Source organism: Anomalospiza imberbis, chromosome 2 (assembly GCF_031753505.1).
Source record: "Anomalospiza imberbis isolate Cuckoo-Finch-1a 21T00152 chromosome 2, ASM3175350v1, whole genome shotgun sequence".
NCBI lineage: Eukaryota > Metazoa > Chordata > Aves > Passeriformes > Viduidae > Anomalospiza > Anomalospiza imberbis.
Window position 1 is genome coordinate 76,814,918 of NC_089682.1, and position 26,609 is coordinate 76,841,526.

The 26,609-nt window shown below is 40.3% G+C and overlaps 1 protein-coding gene across 3 annotated transcripts in view; it reads right to left on the minus strand.

The window, feature by feature from the left end:
• Positions 1 to 26,609, minus strand: part of CASR (calcium sensing receptor) — an 89,133-nt gene that overhangs the window by 57,800 nt on the left and 4,724 nt on the right. Inside the window, exon 2 of one of the 3 annotated variants that reach the window (XM_068181857.1) lies at positions 26,103 to 26,223. The gene's annotated coding sequence lies outside the window, so the exon portion shown is untranslated. Of the gene's footprint in view, positions 1 to 15,518; positions 15,683 to 15,902; positions 16,027 to 26,102; positions 26,224 to 26,609 lie in introns of those variants that run through there. The other 2 variants (XM_068181856.1, XM_068181854.1) reach the window with 2 other exon arrangements.

Consider the following 26,609-nt stretch of genomic DNA (forward strand, 5'->3'; position numbering starts at 1 on the left):
GTTGTTGAGGAATTCCTCCACTTAGATGCTTCAGCTGTTTAAGGCAATCCTCCTAGAGCCCATCTAACCAAAGTGACCAGAAAATCGGCTAAAAAGTAGCCACTAGTTAGAACTACTTCTGGTGTTGACAGATCAGCTCACTGACAAGAAAAGTGTTTCCTATAGTGTCAGCACTGTAAAAGTTGAAGTCTAGGTCACATGTATACTTGTCTCAAGCATAAACAAAAAACCCTGATAATTTCCAGATCTAGAGCCCTTTTCCTGTGGGTGCTACTGTAGTGAAGCAGAACAAGCCTGGTTTGATGTTCAGATAGCAGGCTAAACCTGCAGTGTTAGCAATGGTGTGATGCCTTGTTTTGACTTACACACTGAAGAGAGCAAAGACAAGGCCTCAAAATAAAAATAAATATAGATGAGCAAGAGGTTATTTCATTGATATCTCACTTTTCAGAGAGCTGACCACACTTACAAAGGGAAAAGCAAACACTGAACCTGGAAATGCATTCTCAAACCCTCACTGAAGTGATTTCTGATTTTCTCTGGTTTTTAAATGTACAGATTCAATACTCAAAATGTACCCTTGCTAAGACCAAACCTACCAGATCTGTAGCCATCTAAAAAGCAATATGTTACAAAGTGAAAGGCAATACTCTTAAAATTAATCTATCCATGGATTTCCCTTCCCACTATTGAAAAGACAGACCTAAGGTGTACCACAGGAATGCATTTGGATTTCTGTATACAAGAAAACTCTACTAAAACAGCAGACTGGCAGTAAAAAAGCACCACCACAACAGTCAAGGCAACAAACATTACAAAGTGACTGGGAACAGCAAATTTTAATCAAATCATTCAACCCTTTTGTTGTTGCTTACCTTGATTATGTCAGACAATATTGTTAAAGAGTCTTGCTAGAGACTCCATGATATTACCTTTCCAAATTACAAAGGGTCAAGGCAGACAGCTCCTAAAATTTCAGAACACAGCATATTCGCCTCTTTCCCTATCTACAATGCTAAAGGCAACAATTTCAAACAAACAAAGCACCCCCCTCTGGGTCCTTCTGCAAGAAATCAAGGAGAGCACAAAACTACTATTAGCATTTGTAACCTCTTTCTGAGCTAAACCCATTAGCTACAGAAACATTGTTAAGAAAACAGTAATAGGAGGTACTTCGGTGAACAACTACATCATCAAGATTTCAAGTGTTCACTGTATATGCCTAATTTCTTGCCAGCTTCATTTCTTGCTCAGTCATTTACTTCTTGTGCAACGTTGAATGCAGCAAAAAAAAAAAATCTCTGCTTCCCTAGCCAATAAATAGATAACAATTAGCTGTGGCCACTTTTGTGGAGGATGGAGGATGTTGAGACTGAATAATTGGTCCTCAGCAAAATGAAAGAACACAATATTATTATATATAAAATTATGATAATGATCTGTGGACACCTCTCATAGCTTCTCTCCATGGATCTAAGACTTCCTAACAAACATTAAATTAAACCTTGCCACCACACTCTTGGAAGACAAATGATACTTTGCTACAATTTGTTTGCAAGTGGGAGAATGTAATGAACAGCTAATGCTTACATATCTAATTTTAAAAAATGCTTTCATGATTTTATTTCTAAATGTTTATTTAATTTCCCAAAAGTGAAACTGAGAGAAGTGTACTATTTCATGCCAGTCTCTCTCCACCCCTTCAGCTCTTTGAAGCCTTACAACATCAAGCCTGTAAATTCAATTTCTCTGTCTAGAGGCTCAGATCTAATAGCTCTGTCTGGAACATCAGTATCAAGGGATCTTGTCTTCAGAGTTTAGAGGAAAACAGCAAAGAGCTTTCTGGAGAGACAGAAAGAAAAAAATCTATTATTTATTTTAGAGAGAGATTATTAAGAGGTGACAACTACAAGAACATATTACTTTTATTAGTAGCTTCTCAGTATTACAGTGTACACAAAATTTATGTACACAGAAAAAAAAAAAATAATGTACTCTCACCTATGTATAACTTGCCCAGGTTCTCTCTCCAGCAGAAATCATCACTGCTTGTTCCAGAACAAATCAATGAGCTGGGATAGTTGACCTCCCACCTCAGGTCCCACCATCATCTCCAACAATTTAAAGTTTTTTAAGCACTGAGGCAGAAGGACTTCATGTTTCTATCAGTAAGTGTCATCATTAGCAATGAATATTCTTACTGCGAAGACTTACATGCAGTCTTACATCATCACTTTTTAAAAACCCATTTTTGCAAGCCTGCTGTATTCTTAGGCCAGTAAATTTTCACTGGTGTTTAAATTTTCTGACATACTTGCTGACATACATATCAAAGGTGTTTTTAAAAACCCACACTGATTTTCTGTCTTCAATCTGTCCAGACTGAACAACGCAGCTGGGTAAGTTTCCCAACCATATTACTGTGCACATGTTAAGACCATCAGGAAGAGTCAATGACCAAACTGTACTCAGGAGACAAAAAATGAGGACTGCTCTACTGAGATCCAGGAATCCAAGTCCAACTCTTCCTTTTCCTTTTTCAAAGGTGAGCAATTTTTCAGCCAATTGTCCTTTCCACAGGTGTTTGTCATCATACCTTCTATTGAGAACTATGAATCAGACACCACCATTGCTCATATTTTTGTATTTCTGGTGATTAATATTTCTGAATTTATAAACACATGTTTATATTCAGGTATTTAATGTATTTATGTATTTAGAAACACACAGACCCATCAGTGTGACTTTGTGTGTTTGTCAGCCTATATTCTATCAGCCTAGCTGTTTCTATCAGCTTTGCTGCATCTTCTGGGATTTAGCTATGTTGAACAAAGTCTGCATCATAGCAACCGAGCAAAATTTGCAGCTTTAAAACAACACAATTTTTATGGAAAAAAAAAACAAACCCAGTGTTTCATTTGCAAAGGGGAGAGATTCCAAACCAGTATGGTTACACAGGTCCATCACCTTAAGAGGTTCAGGTCTTGAGACAGGTTTCTGTTTAAGCGCCATTTACTGTTAATGTATTTGACGCATGTTGAAATGGAGCAATCATTGCAGTTAGATCAGCTTTCCCTAAGCCAGAGGGTTTTATATAGACCTATACGTATGCAGACCTATAAATACAGATCTATTTCCAATAGAGGTCCAGCAAAACACATTGCTACAATTATTGATAATAGGAAATGAAGAAATTACCTGAAAGTAAGAAATTCCATATGTAACTTTCATATGCTTCCACAATTTGATTTACAAAATTTCAGTTTCTCTGTCAAATACTACCCTCACTTCTTATTTGGAGCAGTATAATCCACAACATCCGCAGTCTCCTCTTCCCTATTCACAGAGAACCACAAGCATCTGCTGTCTTGTTTTTGAACATGCTGGCAGCCTGCTCAGATGCCTGGCTCAGATCTCAAAAACTGATGTTTTAACCTAGGCTGAAGAAAATGTATCTCACCTGCAGAGCATGAACCTCCAAACATGCTTTGCCAATGGTCAGATCACACAGCAAGAGGATCAAATCAAACTTGCCTTGTGGGGAAGGTGTGACAACAGTAAATGTAGGGAAAATGCACAGACCCTAAAGCCAGGAACTGGATTAGAAGAGGACATAGCTTGGAACAAATGTTCAAACTCTGCTCTAATTTTTGAGTGCAAAAGAGAAGTCCAGGCAAACAACACTTGACGAGCTTCCATTCTCTTGATATGGTGTGATCTTAAAAGGATCCAACAGTCATGTACATGCTTTCTGATTTCCAAAGTCATAACAATTTAGGACCATGGAATAGCTAATATTACTTGAAGAACTGCAAACTAAATTGATTCCCAATGCAAATTTCTAAGCAAATACTTAAATCTGTGTAAAGCTAATTAAAATTTCAGAACCTGCATAAATTTTACCTATATTTCTTTTGTAATTACCTGATTACTTATGCATGATTTAATCACACTGTAGCCAGGGAGCAGGAGTTTTTCCTCAAATCACAATTGAACCTGAATGATTACTTTGCTATTTTATATAAATGAATTGAAATGACTTATGTCATGGAAACACATGATTTAGGACAGAGCTGAAGAAATAACTAGCTAAGCCTCACAACATGAGCTCAAGTCTGTACTGCTCTATTTATCCATTTTTTTCATCTTTCATCTCAATATAAAATGAATGAGAATGACCTTTTGATTTTTTAATTGAGATTCACTTTATCATACAATCTGTGTTTATACAGTCATAGAGTATTCCTAGAATAATACCATGTCAAACAGCTGTTACTGTAGTTTTATATGTATTGATGTAGAGTCTTGGAACATGCATAATATTTCTGAAGAAATGGTCTAAGAAGATAGTGTAAGAAGGACAGCTCAGTTATCAATCTTCAGAGGAACCATAAGATCCTCTTTCTTTAGGCATTTGGGAAAAACAGAGGTATAGTGAGTAAGAATTGGGATAGGGTTTGCAATCTGATATAGTTATGAATTTTGTTCAGAATGAGGACATCTGTATATTTTTAAATGTAATTATTACTCAACCATTTAAGGTGTACTGTAAACATACACCATGTTAAACAGATGTCAGGCCTGCAGAAATAAACTTGGGACAGACGTTTATTTTTTTCCTTTTTACAATTTACACAATCCATGCAGATAGGGATTTTATTACTTTATTAATAAAAACTAAAGATAGCAGAAGGCAATTAATCTAAGCATCTGTGACCCCCCACAGTTTGAACAGTTGACTGAGAAGAGACTTTGTGCTGCAGCAAACAATTACACAGAAGTAATTGTTGCTGTACAAGTCATGCCAAGGTTCTCCATACTGTTCTTGGCATACGACCAGCAAAGGTGAAACAAAAATAGCTTTATGTCATCCTTGCAATTGCCCAAATCAAGTAACACAGAGAGAGGCCAGCTCCAGCCCTGCATGCTACAGTGTAGCAACAGGACTGCTCTGCCTATCACCCATTTGCCTGTGGTTCCAGCAGGGTATTTGGAAACTGAGGCCCACGGGGAGAAGGTGAACTTTAATTGTCACAGGTGTTTTCCCGAGGCACAGGAAACATTAAGTGAGCTGGCTGGTACCAAGGCAATAGGTCTCTGGATTTTAGAAACAGCTCAACTGAAAAACTCTTCTCTGTGAACTTTTTGGATGAAACAATGCCATAATATTAACTTAGAGCACTTTAATTTAAACTGGGCTAAGTATACAGGCAAGACAGGCAGAGAGTACAGGCAAGGCAACTGAGAGCAGCTCAAGGAAGACTTGGGGTGTTAGTGGATGGAAAGACTGACATGACCCAGCAATGTGCACTTCCAGCCCCAAAAACCAACCACATCCTGGGTGGCCACCAGGTCAAGGAAGGTGATTCTCTCTTTCTACTCCACTTTCATGAGACCACTCCTAGAGTGCTGCATCCAGCTCTGGGGCCTCTGACATAAGAAGACTGGAAAACAGAAACCTGAGGGACACCATATGGCAGCCTTCCATTAAAAAAAGGGCTACAAGATGGCTGGAGAGGGACTTTTTACAAGGGGATGTAGTGACCATATGAGAGGTGATGGTCTTAAACTGAAAGAGATTTAGATTCAATATTAGGGAAAAAAATTCTTTCCTGTGAGTATGGTGAAACACTGGAACAGGTTTCCCAGAAAAGCTGTGGATGCACCATCCCATCACTGGAAGTGTCTGAAGCCAGGCTGCATAGGACTCTGAGAAACCTGGTCTGATGGAAGGCATCCCTGTCCATAGCAGGGAGGTTGGAATGGAATGATCTTTATGCCTTCTTCCAACCCAAACCATTCTATGATCCCACAGGTCACTGTGTTCAATTTCTATCAGACCACAGCACTGAAAGAAAAAGATGACAGCCATGAGTTAGCTAACTCTACTGCCAGCTCTTTTGGTGAAATCATGTTCTCTTAATTAAGAGATATAGGTCTCATAATCCCTTTCCCCAACAGGATGTGAGCTCTTGCTCATCTAAAATACTTTACCTAGGAAGGACATGAGCATTGTTAGGTACACAGCAGCACTGCTGCATTACATGCTAAACTAAGAATTATGAACTCTTTTTCCTTTCTAGTTGTAAGGTTATTAGATACCTGAATATTTTTTATTGTTTTGCTTCTGAAGAAGGTGGTGCAATATTAGTGTGAGCATCACAGAGATACATTAACTGGCAATCACCATCTAAACCCAGAGGCAAATATTCAAAAAAAAAAAAAAAAAAAAGAAGAAAAAAGGATGAATCTCATTGAGGAACAAAATGTTTAGGCCTTTACATGTTTCATATGCTTATCAAAAATTCCTCTTTTCAATCTCTGGGCCAGGAAATCAGATGATTTTTCACAATTGAATGCAAGTTGCCATCTAAACCTATATTTAGATCAAGGACATGAATATGAACATAAGCATCCAACAATAGAAATCTGAACCTGAAAATTATAGTTACACATTTTTTCTACTTTAATAATTCTTGATACAAAATGGGAACTCATTACAGTGCAATTAGATATTTTTAAAAGTTCTTTCAGATCTTTGGATGAAACACAATATCTGGATGCCAAGCTGTTGTCAACATTTTTACTGTCTGGAATTGTATGCTTAAAACTATATCACGTCAACCTTTTGTATTTCTGAGACAGCTATTTCAATGTGTTTTGATTTACTACAAGAGACCTTTCAAACAAGGCCATATAATGTAGGGCTGTTTCAAAGTGCCTATAATAACAAAATCTTAACAGTCCACATGTGTTGCGTGCAAGTGTATTCCTTATAGTTTACAAGATGTTATTGTTTTTAATGGACATCACTCTGAACCTACCTGCCAGTTTGTAAATTGCTAAAAGCAACAGGAAATTTTGAGGACAAACTGCACCCTTGGTGTCATCTACAGTCTTCTGCATCCCCCATGTTGTTGGCACAACTGTCAACAATTCTCAGTTACACGACAGTAATTCTTTGGGCAAGGTAAACAGAGAGAGGATACAAATTGTTGTGTCAGCTTTCCCAGTTTTGCAGTGTTAATAGAAATTACAGCACCAAGATTTGTTTTAGACTTTAGTAACTGCAGCTATTGCCCTGATAAACATCACAAAAGACATACTGAGTAAGAAAATGAAACTGCTACAAATACCCTCCCAGAATAAGATTTTCACTTTAAAAACTGCAAATATGAACAATGTCATGGCATTGCTTGTAAGAAAGATGTTTTGGTAAAACTCTAAAACTTTCAGGAAAAATAAGTAATTTCAGAGTAAGTAATTTACACTGTTTTGATATAGAGGCATTAAAATAATCTGTTCCACTATAATAATCTTTGTCAGTGGTCTCTTCTCACAGGATGTCATTGAATGTCTTTTCAGTGTCATCTGCCAGGCACTGTCACCAGCCTAAAGGTTCTTAGAAATATGATCATCTGCAGCTATAACTAGCAATAGTCTCTACCTAGAATCAAGGAAAATTAAGTGCTATGCCTCAGTGTCAGTAGCAGGCAATAAGTCTATTTGTACAAAAACATTTTGATGTAGAATGCAAGAAATAAGTTGTTAGGGGAAATAGAAAGCAGGCATTATATAGGGAAAGCATCTCATCCTCATACAAACAACAAACAGGAAGCACTCAGCCTCACAGTCCCTTGTTTTACCTTGTTGATCCTGTTTACTCCAACTGGGATGATGTTCTTCCCACATTTCTCTTAGGCAGGTCTGTGAGCTGGCACTGTGCACTCTGGCTCAGTGCTAACTCTCTGTCTGCCTCAATTCCCACCCCCACTACTGCCTCTTGTCAGGTCTCCCCATATGCTCCAGACCCTCTCACTGCTGTTGGTTTCAGTGCTAACCCTGCAGCATCTCTCACTATACTGTGCTGCCAGCTGTGGTGCCGATGATAGAACATCAGACATGTCCTACTTCAGCTAGAGGAATTACAGTTTGACAAGTAGGGGGAAATGGCTGCTCCTCCATTCATACCTTCAGCTCTATCACTGCACACAGGAAGTCCAACAGCACAGAGAACCGCTGCATTTCTCTCCATATTGCTCATCTATGACAATGACCAGAATGTATGGATTTTTCTGATTGTACTGAGTTCCTTTCCATTAAGTGTCCAATTTTTCTTGTCCTTCATAAAATGCCTCAGTCCAACTGAAAACTGAAATAGACTCTATGGAAGGAATGAAAATAACAAAAGCAAAACAACTACCAAATACTTAATCTACTTCATTCTGGCTATTTCCAACATATGGTGACTGATCATGCCTGTATCAGATTCCAGCCACAGAGAGACATGTACCCATTATCAGAGCACAATCTAAGCAAGAATGTACCTGTCACTTTGGTGATCAGACACTACGTGGTTTCATTTTAACCTCAGTTTTCAAATTAAACTAAATACCTCTGCCTTTCATGGCTGTGAACCAAAACTTCAGTGCTTAAATAGAGTAAAAAAATTGAACAAGTGTTGCAGAAGCTCCAGAGGAGGAAGAGGTTGCAGTTACTAACAACGAGGAGTTAAAGCTCAGGTCCTCAAAAGTTCTTGGGATACTCATCACCCTCTTAAGGCACACAGAATTTTCCACCCCCAGAAGTGTCATCCAGCTGCTTCTTAAGCCTGAAGGATTGGGATCTCATCTCTGCAAGCCAATACACTGACACTACATCCTGCACCACTTCATGGAGAGATTGCTCAAATCTCTCAGCTGAAAGCTCCCAGGCAGAGTATTCAAAATATGTGTTCTAACTGTGGAGGAGGGAGAGTAAAGGCCTGTTTAAGATGAAACTCAGCTTTCTGATTGACTGATGCTTTCGAAGGCTTTGGTATGAAAATGGACATGACACATGACAGACCATTAACTATGTAAACACTGGTTCCTAAGAAATGAAAGCAGCAGTAATTTTACCCTAGCTAGCTCCTGAAATTACTCAACCCAGGACTATCCTGGGAAGTAAAAGATGCACAGTATGCTATCAATGTGTTTGTTAAAGACAGAAGTCTAAATGTTATGAAGAATTCATGTTTATACACGCATATATATATATATTCACACATCACTGATGATATTATGTTTGTAACCTCATTACAATGCTTTAGACAAGGATATCATATGGAGTATTGTACAGAAAAGACATCGTGGCACAGAAAGTGGAACCTATTTCTGTTGTTTAGAAACCAGACTTTTATACTCAGTTTGTCACTCACTAACTGGATCTAACCCCTTCAATCTCTAATACATGAATCAGGACAATCACAGTTGCCTCCCTAAGGTAAGATAAAGACTATACGCAGGTTCTCTGAAATAATAAACACAGGCAGCAGAAGATTGAGTATTACAGCTTGGTTTATAAATCTATGTGTTTTTCCCATACTGAAGGCCACTAAATGGAGGAAATTCATCAGCAGGGTATGACATTTTATAATTTGTGGAAGAATATGACAGTCTTGCAAAATATATGGCTATGCAGAAGGCATAAAATATCTGTGGGATTTATATGTGGCATAGATTAGCTGTCCTTTGAGCAGACTGTTGTCTTTCCAACACAAAGTTCCTGAAAGGAACTACCTCCACAATTCAAAATACTTACAGAACACTCGTATAGAAAGAATGGCATCTGGTGTAGAGCATACTGTTTGGTGTTTACTGGGTATAGCTTAGTTAAATTTCTCCTCAAAGGCTCAATGTAAAACATGGTCTCAGAGAGATCTGAAAACTGGATCTTTGTTGCAGGGCTTGGATAGCTGGCTTGCCCAGGGTTAGTCAAAAGGTCCTGGTGAGTACCAGTTATGATACGTTCAAAATATTTAAAAACACATTGAGCTTAATTGGTCATCTTGGAAGCAACTATCATAGCAGACTGAGTGTGGTACATGTGGACCCATTCCGCCGTGGCTTCCTACAATAGGGCTTCAAGCAGTGTCAAAGAACCAAGCAGAAATGTGCATTGTGTGGCAAAGACAGCAGTGAGGTAAAAGGTGGAAGAGGATGGGAATAAGGAAAAAATCCCTGCCACAAGCACCTACTATTGAGGCACTCATCCAGACATTTAAACTTGCCTGCACTGTGCCTTGCTACAATATCAGAGATAACTGCAGCATCTGGCAAAGGTGACACAGGACCTGCAAAAGATCTACTCAGTGCACCTGAAATGGTACTCACTGAAAATTTTAAAGGTACCAATCTTTCTGAGAAGATGAAAGGGTGCAAAGAAAACTGTGTGACACCCAGGTCCCTAATCTGTAAATTCACTGATGAACTCCATCACCACCAGACCTCAACCTCCCTTTTCCCTTGACACTGTGGAGTTTTGTGCAATGGCTCATGTGAACACAGCCATGGTGGATGGTTCCATGGGGCTCCTGAGTTTGGTGGACATTTTGACATTAACAATGAGTATGAGAGACATGTATCTGTTGCATTCACTGGAACAATCAGTCTGCTCCCAACCCTTATGCTTTCATGTCTAATTGGTACTAGAGGAGCCAGGAATAATGGGGCTAGAGGAAATCCCCCTCTGCCCCCAAGTATTACATTTATTCAACAGCTTGTCTTTAGTAATGTTCCTTTACACAGGCAGTTCTTAAACAAACTTCACTAGTAAAAGCTTAATTAATGCTGCCAGGCCATGGGTGAGCCGGAGGGTAGAAAAACAGGAATGGGGAATGAATGTCTTCCTTTTCAGGAAGATTAGGGCTACAAGGTAACAAGAAAGCACAGAGGACAGAAACCAGAAAATATAGGTTAGATAGTACTTCTTGGAGAAAAGGACAACATCTGTTAAGCTCTGTCCTGAAGAGATGACATGAAATTGAAAGATGAAGAATCCTTCTTCTCCTTAACCTAGTCTGCCGAAGACAACTTCAGCACTCTGTGGCAGGGACCAGTTCTCTTTTCTGTTTGCAGAGCATTCTGTAGACCACTATTCTGGTTTATAACATGTTCTCTGAAGTGAAGACAAGTATCAGATCAGGGGCCCCATTGCTTGCAAAATCCAGCAGATTCTGAACAGTGTAGTGGTGCTGGTGCTGGAAGGACTTGCTGACTGAAGGCAGAAAGTCAGCAGAGCTGCTTACAGCAGGAATGATTTTTAGCAACACTTCAATATTAGATTTTACTTTGGATTGCTCCTCAATATTCTGCTTCTCATAGTATGTATGTAAAGAACCCCCAAACCCCTAGTTTCTCAATGTTTTAATTCAAGATATCAAGTGTCCAAGAATATCAGCAGCCCAGTAGGCAAAGAGAAGCATCAAAGGTCAAATTCTTTCAAGTAAAAATGATCTTTCTGTAGATTAGCAGGCCTATATATATGTTGATTATTTGTGTTAATTATATGAAAAAAATTCATGATATCATCTGTCTTAAGTTTAATGATTTCCTGTGTATTTGGTTTGCTCTGACAGGTTGGTGCATGTTATCTATCTTTTAAAGTTCCCAATTGCTATTTTCAAGTAGAATGTTTAATTAGGAAAATTACAAAACAGATTCCATCATTTAAGGAAGTGTTGTAGTGAATTTATTGCTGCTCATTAGAGGTCACTTAATGTGTTTCTAACTTATTAAGATGAAATACCTGACTTTAGATGCTAAGTACTGTCTCAAAAGTAGTGTATTTGAGCAAACAAGTTTCAAAAAATTGTATTTGTGTAAACTATTACAGGAAAAAAAAATAGTCCATCAAGAAATACCTGTAGATACTAGCATGGACACCAAGATAACTTTTTTAAACAGATGCCAACAGGTTAGCTGCAATGATCAGAGTATTCACATAACTTACCTACTGTTTTGGTTGTGAGATGTTTTTGTGTTGACTGACTTTTATCATTTATTTCAGAACTATGTGTGTACCTTCTGGATGACTCACAGCTATATAATCATTTTTTGAGAGGGCTGAATTTCATTTCATGACTGGCTACAGGCTGCATCATAAATTCAAGACTCCTCACTCTCCACTGATCTCCCACAGACGCCAAAAGGAAGCTTGTACAGAGATCAAAGGAAGAATTTAGGCTCTGTGTAGTAAAATAAAACTTTCAGTTGTTATTTTTTACATCACATTCAGAACTGCTTACTGGAAAATGTTCCCTTTGCTAGGATCATTGCCACCTTTGCCTCCTGTCTCTTTCCCCTTCCCCATCCTTTTTTCTTCTCTGTCTTCCTTCTCTTTGCATGTGTCGTTGCAGATTCCCACTCCCTGTGCACTGAGTTGAAATGTTCACTGTAACACATGCAGCGTCACCATTAACCACAAGTACTTGCATTCTGACAACTCCAGAGGAGCACTGGTTCAAATCTCTCTCCAAACTAAAGACACAGCACAATGGCCCTCACTTTTTCCTCAAGAGAATATTGCATATTTATATCTGCAGTGTTACAGCTGGGTTTAATACTTCCTTCCCCCCCACAGTATTTTTCAAGAAACAAAAATCAGGACCCAGGCACTTACTAATTGCTTTGCCCATATTGGACACTCACCCAGGTGTTCTGTATCTCGTCCACCAAAGTATTCAACACAAAGTAGTCTCTATTCTAGGCAATGGAGGCAGAGGCACTTTAACATGTCAGCCCCAAGTGCCCCATATTAACTATTACTATATAAAAATTGAAAGTTCAGTAGCATAAAGTTTTCCCTCAAACTCCAAAATGGATTTAGATCAGTAAAGCTGGTTTCAGACACAGAGGTTCTTGTTATAAGGACCACATGAAGGCTGCAGATCAGAGAAGTGGTCAACCGACCCCATGCACCACAAAAGTCAGTTGAATTGTCCTGAAAATGGAGGGGAAAAGGATCAGATACTTTTGAATTCCTCTGCTTTGCCTGCTCTCATATGCCAACCTTACCATAAAACACTGCAAAGCTTTTTGCATTAAAATTCCAGTGTGCTTTAGAAATCCCTGTTTCTAACCAAGGTATTTATAACAAGACCCTGTGAGGTACAGTTCTTATCCTCATTTTTTTCAGACTGGAAAACTGAAAGAAAATGGTTTGTCTGAGATCAGTGTCCAAGCCCAGAACAGGTTCTGGAATGGTCTTTACAACTGAGTCACTAGATTGTGTTGCCTTCACCATCATTTAATGTAGGCATGAAGAGATTATAGTCTTTCATGTTTTGTGAGCTGGGCAGTTCATCTCACCTAACTTTCTCAGCTGAACAACAACAAAAAGTGTGCCTACATGGAATCAGCCTTGAAACATGAGCAGAGAAGACTTTGGTACTAAACTACCACCTCTCTGTGAATGTCCTCCTTTTGTCTACTTGGTATCAATAATGTTCTCAAAATCGTTTGCATGAATTAGTGCAGGCAAAGAATTCTGCACTCTTGCAGTTAATAAGTGACTGAGAAAAGCTGCCAATTTATGCAGAAGAGGTTGTTTGCAACCAACAACAGATGCAACAGCTTGCAACCAACATACAGATGGAATGAGAATGAACTGAGAAGGTCCCCCTGTCTCACTAAACATTTTTTCTCATAATTCAGAAGATAATTCTAATAATCTTATCAAATACCAAGAAAATATTGAGATTTGAGAATGGTAGAAAGAGAGTCAGGCTGACAGACCTGGGATCTGAATTCTTCCACTAAGCCATAAAGTTTAACATAGGAGGTAGCTGTTCAACCTTTTCTGTCAATATTGGTCCATCGACATTTTGACAATTATTTTGCAATTTTGCCTGCTGTCACTCACTCCATCACTGACCTTCCTGAGAAGTTAAGGGTAGGACAGTCTGGTGTCAAATACTGCAATGAGATTTGACACACACTTGGGCACAGAGTTAGGATCACCCTAATAATTTAATAGATGTCTCTAAACATCAGCCTTGTCATGTCCTAGAACAAAAGAAATTACTTTGGGATGCTTTGTACGGTTTCTAGTCACTAACCTGCCATAATCAATCCTCTTTAAAAATAATTACATTTCAACAACTTCAATTACATCAATTAAATACAAACTGGATTTTGGAATAGTATTTCATCTGAACAGCCATTTTACCACTGCTCAGTTAAACATATTCCTAATAATCCTCCAACTAATTTTTCCACTCTCACAGCTAGAAAAGATGTAAGAATTCGGTCTTCACAACGCAGGGGTCAATGGCCAGACCCCAGTGAATGCACAGAGCACAGAAACAGATTTTGTTCTTGGGGCTGAAACAACTATTTCTTGTTGCAAAGAAAACTTAGTCCTGCAGCGTTGTGAGGGGAGAAGCATAGAACAGAAAGTGAAAAAAGTGCACAACTGCCCAGCCTCAGACTAAATCAAGTACAAGACTTAAGGGTTCTAATTTCCACAATTAGCATAAGCACTTTCAGGGGCACCACAGTGCCTGGGAAATAGCCTTAGCAACGCCTCACTGATACTCCCCTGACCTTGTCCCTCCCAGCACATCCTCTCCGCGTTTACACCGGGCAGTGAAACTTGAGCAGGAGGCAAAAAAGTCCCAGCTGTGATAGAGACACTACTCAAAAGGGGAAATCAGGAAAAGCCTGCAAAGTCACTCTCTCCTCCATGATACATGGCCAAACAAGAGAACTGCACTGGCCATGGCTGGGAGATGTAGGGCTACCAGCCTCCTCCTCTGCTCCTCTGAATCCAGCCCAGAGTGTCCAAGAAGGTTTATCTAGTTTGCACCATGACTGCACAGAAAGACACACAGAAGTGGTTTTGGGGGGCAGAGCCTGAGAGGGAGCAGGAGGGTAGTGCAAAATAGACCACCTGTTTCAAGTAGGAAAAAAAAAAAAAAACCCAAAAGAGTAAAAAGGGAAACACTTCAAACAAATACGAAAATAATTTTATCATATCCTATATCTACTCAAGTAAAAATGAAGATTTTAAGGGCAGATTCAGGACTTCTCAAAAACTCTCTTCATATATATGGTGAAATTTGTTTTGAATAGTGCTAAGGCTTCAGAAACTCATAATTGTGGTATAAATCAGTTTTCAAGATACTGCTATTAGCCACTATCTATCAGGATCAGTGAGGTGATTTTTTTTTCCCAGCGCGTGTGATTTCAGTAAAACAACTTGTTGCTCTTTAAAGTTTTGTTATGAATTACTGTTCTTCTTCCCCTCAATATTATTCCTAGATAACTTGAGCCAGAGAAAACACCTCACAGCTCTACGGAAATTTCTCCTTTCGCCTGATCCTACATGTATCAGAAACCACCCTGCCCAAGATTTGGGGAGGGGAGGCGGAGGGGTCCCTCCGTGGAATTACGTCTGCACCTGGCATGGCCGGCCGGGCTCAGCCTGAAGTGCCCCCGACTCCCTGACGCCCTCGGCTCGCTCCGCACCCCGCCTGGCCAGGGGCTCTGCTTCTCCACGTTTCTGCGCCCCAAAGCCAGACCCGGCGCTGCGCAGCGCTCCCCGCCCGTCAGACCCCGCGGGCTGCGCCCCGTCCGTCGCTCCCCCGTGTGCCCCCGGCGCGGGCGGGCTGGTCCCGGCGGGAGCGCTGCCCTCCCCGGCCCCGCTCCCATCCCGGGTGCGCACCCACCCGGCCCGCGGGCCCGCGCCCCGCTCACCTCGTCCCGCCGCCGGGGCTGCTCCTGCCGCCACCAGCTCCTGCCCTCACTCCGGCGCTGGGCAGGGCGGCGGCAGCAGCATCCCCCGCCGGCCCCCCAGCTGCCGCGGCGGCACTTGCAGCCTCACGGGAACCGGCGGCGAGAGGAGGAGGGGGTGGGGGAGAGAGAAACCCCTGGCCAGGGCCCCGTCCCAGCCCTCCCCGCCGCCTCCGGCACCCGGGCCCGCTCCCACGGGCCACGCAAGGCGGGGCGGGCGGCGGCGGCGACCGCGGGGACCCGTCCGGGCGCTCCTCGCTCCGCGCCGCCCCGCGCTGTCCCGCAGGTAGCGGCGGTCCCGGGCAGGCTCCGCGCGTACCGCCCCGGAGGCGCAGGGACGTCGGATACCTCTCCATGAGCCTCCCTGCTGCCAGGCTTCGGGGCGCTGACCCTGCGGCTCCCCGTGCAGCGGCACCCGGCAGGTTGGCACACGGGTACTTAACCCTGCAGCAGGACGCAGCTGTGGGGGAAGAAAAAAATATTAATAAAAAAATCATTGCTTGCTTAGTTTTCTTTTCAAGACTAGGGTCTTCTTCCAGCTCTCAACGAAAAAGTCTGACCTCCCGGTTTATGCTTTTCCCTGGTACCTGAAGCTCACAGAGTAGACACCAGGGACCTGTATTTCTTGAAGATGAAAATCCTCATCTTGCTCTGTACAGTTGAATTTTGGTGTGGTTTTGCAGATTTTTACAGCTACAGATCTGCTATACCCACCAGTTGATTTGGATCTTAAGAATTGAAATGCAGAGAACAAAATGTTTTCATTATTATATGGTAGCGCTTATATTATTACACTGCTTCCCTAGTCCAAAAATCTTTCAATACCGTTTGAGAGCAACAGTCTTTTGCGATCATTATACAGTTTGTATTTGAAAACTCTTAGCCTCATAAAATGCCTTTTTTTTTTTTTAAAGGAAAAGTAGAATGTAGCCCTATACACAGACTCTGGTGCCATTCTACAGCCAGCCCAACCTTAGAGGTTTGGATCTGTCCTGAGTATATAGTTTTCCTTTGCCAAATAATAACAGCAAAAATCTTGTTAGAGTTGCAATATACTGCTAAGAATGACACTTAGAATGTATTTAAAGTGTGTTGTACTTTTACCTTGAAGAGGTGATAGAGACCTTTATTTCTGAAGGAGATCCATGAAACCTAACTTTAGTAAATGTATAGTCTATGTATTATTGCAGAATTACCCACAGACCTGAAGTCACTTACATACTCAAATAGCATTTCTTGTATTAGGATACAGCTAAATTTGTGAAATAGTTTTCCTTTTCTATTTCTACTGCAGTACACTAACTTTTAAAGAAATAGATCATCATCCTTTTGATAGTTTATATAGTATAATTGCACAACCATAATAAAATGCTCGCAAATATTTTTCATATTTAAAAAAAATAATAAAAAATTACTGATTCCAAATGGGGAAGAATAGCTTTCTTAATTCTTAATCATGCTTAACTGGAGATGGTTCCAGATACAAGGTCTATAGATTCAGAGAATTCCCTACTAATGTTGTATTAAACTTTGATTTGCAGCCCCAAGAAAACGTAACACTTCCCTGTAGCAGTCAAAAGTGTTAATGTTTCAAATCCTAAATCAAAATAAAAACTTGTTTGAAGAAATAGTACAGATATCTTCGTACACCAAGTATTTGGATTCAGGCTCTTCAGGGCCATGCTGTAGCATGGCAATGAAACTGAACTTTTTTTTAAGGCAGTTCTCTTGTGAATAAACTTGAGGAGAACAGGAAGTTAGTTAATTTAAATGATCATATAGTTGTGGAGCAGAGACAGAAGAGATGAAAAAAAACCTTTAAAATGACAAACTCCAAACTTCCACAAAATCTGTAAATCAGCTGCTATATTCATTGCTGCACTACCCCCACATAGCCAGGCATGCTATTTATGCCACAGGGGTTTTTGTGGCCCAGCACTTCATGCATGGTTGTATCAAATAGAAAACAATGTAACAGAAAGTTTTATTTTTTTAATTTCTCTCAATATTAATTGTAGCTCCCCATTATCTGTGACTTCATCACATTGTGATGGCTTCTTCCACCATGACAATAGCAACAGAACAAAACCTGTTTCCAGCAATAAAAATTGGACAAGGCAGAGGCAGCAGGACAAGCCCACTGGGACAGTCTTTGATCTTGCTGGGCATCTCTTTGGCTTCTAGAACTCAGCAACACAAGGCAGGATGGCAAGCTGGCAGGATGACATCCAGGGCCCTTGTATTTAAGCCCATGCAGCGTGGCAGGCTTTCTTCCTCTTTCTCACCTACAGAGTTTGAGCAGATCATACCAGAATGCACTTTATCAGAGAACCCTCAGATCCCAGTGTGTTGGGGACCCCAGCCACGATGTAGAAGGCTCAATTCTTTCCATTTCTAAGCAGATTTGAACCCACATCTCTCACTTAGCAAGGACATAGCCTAAACAGCTCACCACAGAGCATTCCAGAGAAAGAATTACCTATGATGCCCTTTTCAAACCCATGCTATCCTTCATTTTGATTCACATAGCTTTATTTTATTTTGAATTAGGTGGGAGGGAAAAGAAAGAGTAAACTAATTACACCAGGGAAATGCTAACATTCTGAGTCCTGTGCTAATGACAGTAATTGCAGTTTTGACTCTATTGCCCTTTTCAGATGAAGCTGACATTTTAAGTAGAGACTCTGGACCCAAGCCAGTTTCACTAGTGACCTGATTTTGGAGTCCTTACATCTCAGCTTCTCTTTGCCTTTGCCATATACAACAAACATGTAAAATACAGCATAAAAATAACAAGTAAAATCCAAATATTTATTTATTTCCTTCTCTATTGCAATACTGAACAGCATCAGCAGCTTAATAATACAATGCCTGTGAAAGGAGGAAACAAACAAATACTGATAATCACTTCTATTTAAAAGGCACATGTGAGAGCAAAAGAAAAAAGAATACACAGAACTACTGAACCTTAGTTCCTTTGAAACTACAAGCCTTTGACTATTTACTGAAAATACCACAAGCTGTGAAAGAAGGAAAATCTGCGAAGGGCTGAGATGGACTATCAAACCTAAAGATAAAGGAGAGAAAAGTTGAGGTGGCAAGAGACTTCTCTGGCTTCCATGACAGTGAGGTCACCTCTACTGCACTGTGGCCTTCAGGGTTTGGTCTCAAAGGATCGAAGGCTGCACTGTCAGGCTAATCTGCCCAAGTTGCAGCAGGTCCCTTGTGATGGAAAGACACCAGGGGTGTCAGTGGGCAGATTCTTCAGGGAGCTACCAAGGGAGTCTCACAGAACGGGGAGTTCAGAAAGACAGAATGTTGCTCAGAAACAGCTACTTTCCTCTTGAAAGAGTTTTGTTTGATTGAAAGGCTGTTATGGTTTCCAGCTGCATCTCATCAGATGCCCAGATGCAGTAGCAACTCAGTCCAAAGCAGACCGGGAGAGAGGATGGCAGCTGCTGGAAAGGACTCTTGGAAGAGATAATTGATTGGAGTGGCATCTGTAATCAGCTGGGCCTACCAATGGTTGATGTATATATTGAGCAGAACTAAGGTAGAGAGGGTCTCATGGACTGTCTTTTAGGGCACTATTGGGAAAGTTATGGTGGCTGATGATTCTCTTGATGATGTCTCTGATGATTCCTGGTGAGGAATAATGGCTCTGTTGGACGGCATTGCACAGACATCTTACACCGGCTCTGTGAATTGTTTTCTCTATTCAAAGTTAATTTCCTAGTGAGTAGCCAGAGTAGGAAATGTGCAGATGCCATGAGGTGATGGAGTCTCACAAAGGTGAGGGGAGCGGTGAGGTCCTGTGCTGATGTGAGTAGGGCAGGTGACAGCTTGTAAGACAAAGTACTGAAGATTCCTCATTGCATACAGGCATTTTGTTCATCAATTGTCTCTAGCTGTGGGGGACAAACTAATCCCACAGAGGCATTTTCCTGCAGAAACTCTTCAGAGGGGCAACTCTTCCCATCATCTGGACAAAAATGTAGGCCACCTCCCAAACAGAACTCTTGCAGCTCTCAGGTCAAGTCTCTCAAGTCAAGCAGCACTGCAAAAGGGTTTGGAAAACTGCTTGATTCACCTAGTCCTTGTCAGGAGTATGAACTGGTGCTAGGACAGGCTTCCTGTTCTTGTAAGTTCGCCTCTTCCATTTTACCTGTGTCCCTTATCCATGGTGTAGAAGAAAGAGTCATGAAGGAGATATAAAAGCTAGATGCCAAGGTGCAAAGTTAAATGAGATAACTGGAAAGTTTAATGTTCCTTCTGGAAAAACTTCCTGAGGCAGAAGTGAAGCAGCTGGTGTTTGTCAGAGACATACCTCATACAATGGATGTGGATAAAAGTGCCTTGAGCCAGTTGCTGGGAAGCTGAAGCCCAAATCTGAACCAAATTACTCATGGCTGAGTCTTTTTCCCAAGGCCTGGCATGCTGAAAAGAATTATAAAATGAGCCTAAACCAGGCTCTCCATTGTCTTGTTCTGGAACATAAGTTCAGGGAAGTATGCGACCAGGAGAATGATGACGTCTGCCTCAACTTCTTAAACTACTTTTATTGTAAATAAAAGAAGCTAGACGGATAGTTTGAAGACTGACAGCCCAGAAAGCTGAGGTCTTCTTTCCATTGTACAATCTGAGCACCATAGGCAAGGCATATCCCTGTCTCACTCTACCTTAGAATGTTCTTCAGCTTCAGCTTGTAGTGGAGAAAAGGTACTATTAAAGCCTTCCTCTCTGCTCAGAAGAAATATGCAAGATGAGTTTTTATAGGGATTCAGCGAAAATTTGTGCTGCTGGGTTGTGAAGGAAATGATGGAGAGAGACTGGGACTGTTAGAGGAGTGTGCTTTGGTTGTGTAGATGTGGCTATATCACTGTCTAGTGGCTGTGCCATGGAACACAAGTCCCCTTGCTGCAGCTAGACTTTGTAAATACACCACGTGCTCAAATAATGAGCTCTATGTTTTTTAAGCCAAAAATTTTTCTCCCCCTGCTGAGGAACATGAAGTTTGTGTATCTGCAACACATGGATTCCTTACAGAGGAGGAGATTTGCTCTTGAAGGGTAGTTTATATTGTTTTAGTCAGTGCAGGAACGAAGAAAGGAATCAGATTTTGGTTACGAAATGCTTAAGGATTAGACTGGTATTGCACTACCCAAAATGAAATCTACTGGTCCAGCTAAGAGTGAAGCATAAACAAGGCAGAATCTGAATTAAAAGCTGCTAGAGAGAGACAGCACCCAGTGTGCATTGGATAAAACCAGCAGCCCTGTGGACTGAGAACAATCCAACAACAACTCTAGCCCAGCTCCACAAATGTTATTGAACAAGTCTCCTGAAGGTGTGTCCTATGTGAACTAGCCTTAAACAAAGAGGACTAAAAATCTCGAGCCTGTTCCTTCTTCCTCCCTGCTGTCTTGGTTTAAAAAGTTGAAAAGTCATGATTAAATTGGCTGCACTTGTTATTTAATATGTTTTATTTAGTTTGTATCTATGATTTTTTAAAATATTTATCATATTGCTAAAGAATGGTGACTGTTTTCATAGAAACTGGAGATGGAAGAGACCCAATAAGTTCACATCCAGTCCATCCCCCCTGCTGCTACTGCCGAATTGTTCTGCATGTACATTTTCCAGGACCACCTCTAAACTAATTTTGAAATGTTCTACTTTCTTGGCGAGGGTCTGTACTCCTCACGTATAGATGTAGAAGTAGCTGGTGATGCCCATTCTCATCTATCCTTCACTCCTTTCCCCCTTCATCTTCTTTATTCTCACATTTTCTTTACTCCATTCCCTCTTCATCTTCTTTGTTCTTGCATTCCTTTTTCGGGCACAGGCACTTCTTATTTGGTTATCCTTAAATGTTTCTTCTCCCTCCTTAGATTTTTGAAAGGATCTGCACAGTTGGGCAGGGTTACTCTGGCAGATGCAAGCAGCCCAAGCAATATAATTTGAGCAGTTATTTGTTGAGCAACCCTTCCCTGGAATATCCTGTCCTGGGGAGTATGAAAAACCAAAACAAAATCTCCAAGGTATTTGCTGAATATCAAAGCAGAAGCACACAGAGAACATTGGCCCTCTATTAAACACAGCCAAGCACACTCTTCTTAAAATCCTATTCTCGTATAATTCTTTGGCAAGAAATTTTCTGCTAAAGATATTTATAACTGTTGCAGTTCCTTTGTTTGTTACCCAGTTCCTGCATTGGTTTGATCTACAGGTCACACTTGGTCTACTTGGGGCAGCTTAGTGAGCTGGCTGTTTTCCCTCAAGACAGTCAATTTGTGCTTCAGGAGCCAGCCATGGATAAAATAACAGTTTCATGTCCACATTTTGTGATTGCAAAGAAAACTTTCCAGATGTGAGCCACTGTCTTCCTTTATTTTCACATCCATTTTTCTTCTCTGCATTTCCATCATTTGGTTCAGATCAGCTACAGAAAAAACTTGCACACATTGCCCTGGCCTTTTTACCTTAGGCTGAAGCACAAAAGCAGCATATCAGCCTGAGGCAATAGTGATTATTAAGCCTGCAGGTCTGTAAATGTAATTCCCTTTGTATTAGTCTGCAGTTAGTGAAATGTTGGGATGGAAAACCCTCAAGTCTGACCACAGAGGATGCTTCCAAACATCTCTTTAGCATAGACAACCCAAGCAAAAGCTATACTGTAGGATTAAAAACAAACACAGAAATCAGAAATACATTGAAATCAGAAGACCTTTTGAAGTTTCAGGAGTGTTTTCCATTTCTATAGTTAGAAGGGCTTTTCGAGCACTTATATGTGCATACTGAAAATTTTCAAGGTGAAAACTGAACCATAAGTGCTCATTTACTCTTGGGAAACCTCTTGATCTTCTCTCATGTTTCCCACAGCTCCTTAGCTGCCATCCTTCCTATTCTGCTGCTCTTCTGTCAAGAGAATGAGTCACAGAAGTGCTGCATTTCAGCCAGATTTCTAGCCATATGTACATGTGCTTGCTTTTTGAGTTCCTCTCCCCGCTCCTTTCTTTCTCTTGTAATTTCTATTCCATTTTTGAGTTGCACATACTATCTGCCCCAAAATCATAGCATTCCCAAAGAATTTGCACTTAGAATAATAAGCAGCCTTCTAAGAACAGAAGACTCTTAATTAGCTCACACACTAACTATAATCTTAAAACGTGATTTATTCAAACAGTCAGTTCTGTTTCATGTGATTGCAAATGTGAGCAGATTTTGACAGATTGGCTGGATGTGGGTTTTGTGTTTGATTTTGGTCAGTTCAGGTATTATGTGCCTTGACAAACATTAACTGAGATGAATCTTAAGTTCAGCTGCTGTCGGGGTTAATTATTCTTGATGATCAAAGTTAATAGCTATTTTTCTCCACAATCTTTGCAAGTCAAAGTTTTTAATCTAGTAAAGACTGAATGCTAATGCACTGTTCTAAATAAATCACAGGGATCTGCCTTTCTACAAATTAGTTACTGTCTCCTATTGTTATCTAATAACAATAGACATGAAGAACTGGTGGAGCGAGCAGTGAAGTAAAGCAGATCCTTTAGCATACTTACTGTATAACATGTAACAGGAGGTGACAAAGTGTAAGGCCCCATCAAAAGATCTGAACAGCCCACTGAAAGTTCTCTGTGGAGTTAAGAGTCAGCACGTGGCAATATTTGCTCCTAAACAAGTTACTTCAGCCGGGACCTTAAAATTTGAATGAAAAAATTCTTAAAACCAGGATGAATGTAGTTCTCCATATCTTTTTAGATTCACACAAAATGCCATCAGTCTTCCCTCTGCACTTCTACTCATTCACAGCAATCTAACCACTTTAGCTGATGTTGAATGAGAAATGAGACAATTAGAAATTCACGCACATTGACATTTGTGCGTGTATTCACTAAGGCTTAGGCCTCAACTGCAATGAAGGCACTTGGACATCTCAATGGACATGTAGATGAACATCAGGTTCACCCAAACAATGCTTCCCAGAAAAGTGTTAATTTGTAAACTGGGGATCGTCTGCCTCTGACTTGCACTACTGTGGCAACAGATGGAATGTTGTATCAAGTGCAAGTATTCTTCCTTTAAGACAGATGGCCTTAAAAATGGAGATGAGCAAGAAAAAGGACATAAGAATGATGAAAGATTCGGGAATAAAAAGTGAAAATTTGAAAGAGACAGATTTGTTTAGTTTATGAAAAGGAAGATGGAGGTGTGAATTTACCACATCCATTCAATACCAACATGGTGGTGGGCAAAGTGGTAAATAGAGTTCAGTTTCAAAGTCAAAGTCAGTTTTCTGGTACTAAAAGGAAAAAAAGTAAATAACCTTTCCTGTTTGGTGCAAGCTAGGAAGAAAGAGATGGGTAAATTCTCAACTCCTTTGATATGGAGAGACACCCATTTGCCTGCATTTACACCCAGAGACCTAATCCAGCAAGAAACACTTATTGGAATCTGAATTTATGTGAATTCAGACTTCAAGTAAATTTGGTAATATTGCTGACAAATTGTTGTCAGAACAATTACCAACAATTACTCATGCAAAATATTTTATATTGAAAACTGGGGTTTTTTTAGTAGTTAGGACATTCACACCAAATCCAAAAATCTCTATTACAGAGGAAGTCAAACTATGTGTTCACAATGCTCCTGTCTTTATAATATCCAGCCTGAATTTAAGCTTTCATTACAGTATTGTTTGATCATCAGTCTTAATGAAGGTCTCATTAACCACCTCTGCTTTCCTGTGAGATGGTCACACATACTATTCAGCCATTACTGAATAAATCTACTCATTAAAGAAAGGAAATAGTTAATCTCCTCTTGTCATCTGTGTCACAGTTGCTAATGGGATGATATGATATCTAAAATGTAGATTAGAAAGTAAATTGTGTTTCTTTCTAAAAGCATAAAAAGTAATTGAAAATGTTGCTGTTGTGTTGTACCTACTTTTTGTCTTACCCTTTTCCACACTTATCATACTTTAGAATGTGCTTCTTGGGTAGCGTGAGTCTTCAAGGTTTTATAGACAATGAGAAATTTCTGGCTGGCTTTTAAATACTCATGTTTTGACATTTGTGTTTGAAGAGCAAGGGAAAAAGAGGTAATCATGTTTAGCTATATGTCCTTCTACATTCTTTTTCTACATCAGTCTTAATAGTTCCCATGACAAGATGCCTCAAGTAATGAAGTATTTTGCTTCTTGGAAAGCTCTTTGCTCCAAAACCACACTTGTTTATGTATTGCCTCCCCTTTGTACATAGGAATCAACTCACTTGAATTAATATCCTCATCCAGTATTGCAGAGATAAGTTGCAAATAGTTACAAAAATGAGGAACTTCACAAACAAACAGTCTCTGTCCTGCTGGGCACTGATTTATTCCACAGGCTTTTAGTGCTGGGCATTTGTAAACCTTTCCACCTTACCAGCTGTGACTTGGTCTAATTGTCTGTAACAAATCTTGGTACAATCTTCTTTACCTCATTATCTGTCAGTGACTGGTCAGTTTACCTGACTGATTCCACAGGCACACGCACATTTCTGCCTGGTGGCTGATTCAATAACTAAGTTACTGTAGAAATAAACAAAAAGACTTGACCCCAATAGTTCTGGATTTTTATCAAAAAGAAAGAGCCTAACAAGATACTTAGATGAATATATAAGTATCTATATGGATATTTAGCACCTGGTTGAATCTGAAGCTATGGCTCCAAGAAAATCGTCCTAAGCAGAGATACAAGGTCAAGGGATTCCTGTTTGCCTCCCTTAGACTCAAACACTCATTACCCCTCTATCTTTGGTGTGGTTGACTGTGGAGCTGGACAGGAAATTGGGAAATAGATCCAACTAAAGAGTCAAAATTAAAAATATGTATGTGTTTAATCTGGTCCTGTCTCCTATACAGACTCACAAACATTGGTATCACCATGACTAAAGAGGCTGGATAGGAGGGAAAGGGAATCTGCTAGAACCAGGAGAAATAGCTGTAGAAAATGGCCTGAAAGTATCCCTCTATTCCTTGAGGTTCCCTAAAACTATTCTAAGTGTTCCAGAGTCAAAATATTAGTATTCTACCTTTTTCTTTATGTTGATTATTGCGTAGTCCTTCATCAGTAGCTGTCACACTTACTGCTTTCACTGTTTTCTTTCTCTTTTAGTCTTTACGCTTGCTTTGAGTTGTTTGCTTTTCTAGTAGCACTTTCAACCCTCAGAAAATATTGTAGTTATTAATTTTTTAACTTTTCCCAGAATCCAATAATTTTGCTTGGAGCTTGAATTAAACCCATCATCCATCATCTTGTAAGACAGGAGACAACACTTGGCACTGTAGCTTGGTGTTAGTAACATTTTTCAAACTTATTTTTCTACTGCTGGTTTGCTTTGGGTGATGGCAAAAATTTTGTAATTTGCATTGGCTTTTTTCTTCTTTTTATTTTAATGGTAGATGGTTTTATTTGTTTTACTTACTGTTTTTAGAAGTACTTATGCAGTCCAAGAGGACTTACAGTGATTACAACTGCTTGCATCTCAGCTACCAGCTGTTTACCTTTCAGCTTCTTGTTGAATGTGGTAGGCTAGAAGATGCCATGCGAAGATTAAAAGACTGTCACATCCACATCCTGAATGCTGTCCTCAGCTGTGGTCTTTCCCACTAAAAACAGGATATACTAGAACTAGAAGAGGTACAAAAGAATTAGGATTGTCAGTGAACTGGAATAGCTTACGTACAGGCAGAGATTAAATATGCTGTTCAGCTTGGAAATGAGGCAGCTGAGATATGTTATGGTAGAGGTCAGAAAGATCATGACTGGGTTGGAAAAAACAAAAGATAAGTTTGCCATTTCAATGCCTCCCTCGTGACTGTTTTTGCTTTTAGGGAGGACTAGAACTGGTGGATTTTAGAACCTGGGAGATAGCTGAACTACATTTGGACTGTTCATTTACTCCCTCCCTCAGCATTTGTCACTGGTCTACAGGGGCACTGTGCTGCCTTCTTAACTGGACCTTTAGTACAACTGGGGATGGCTGCTCTCACCTGCATAGGCAGCCTGGA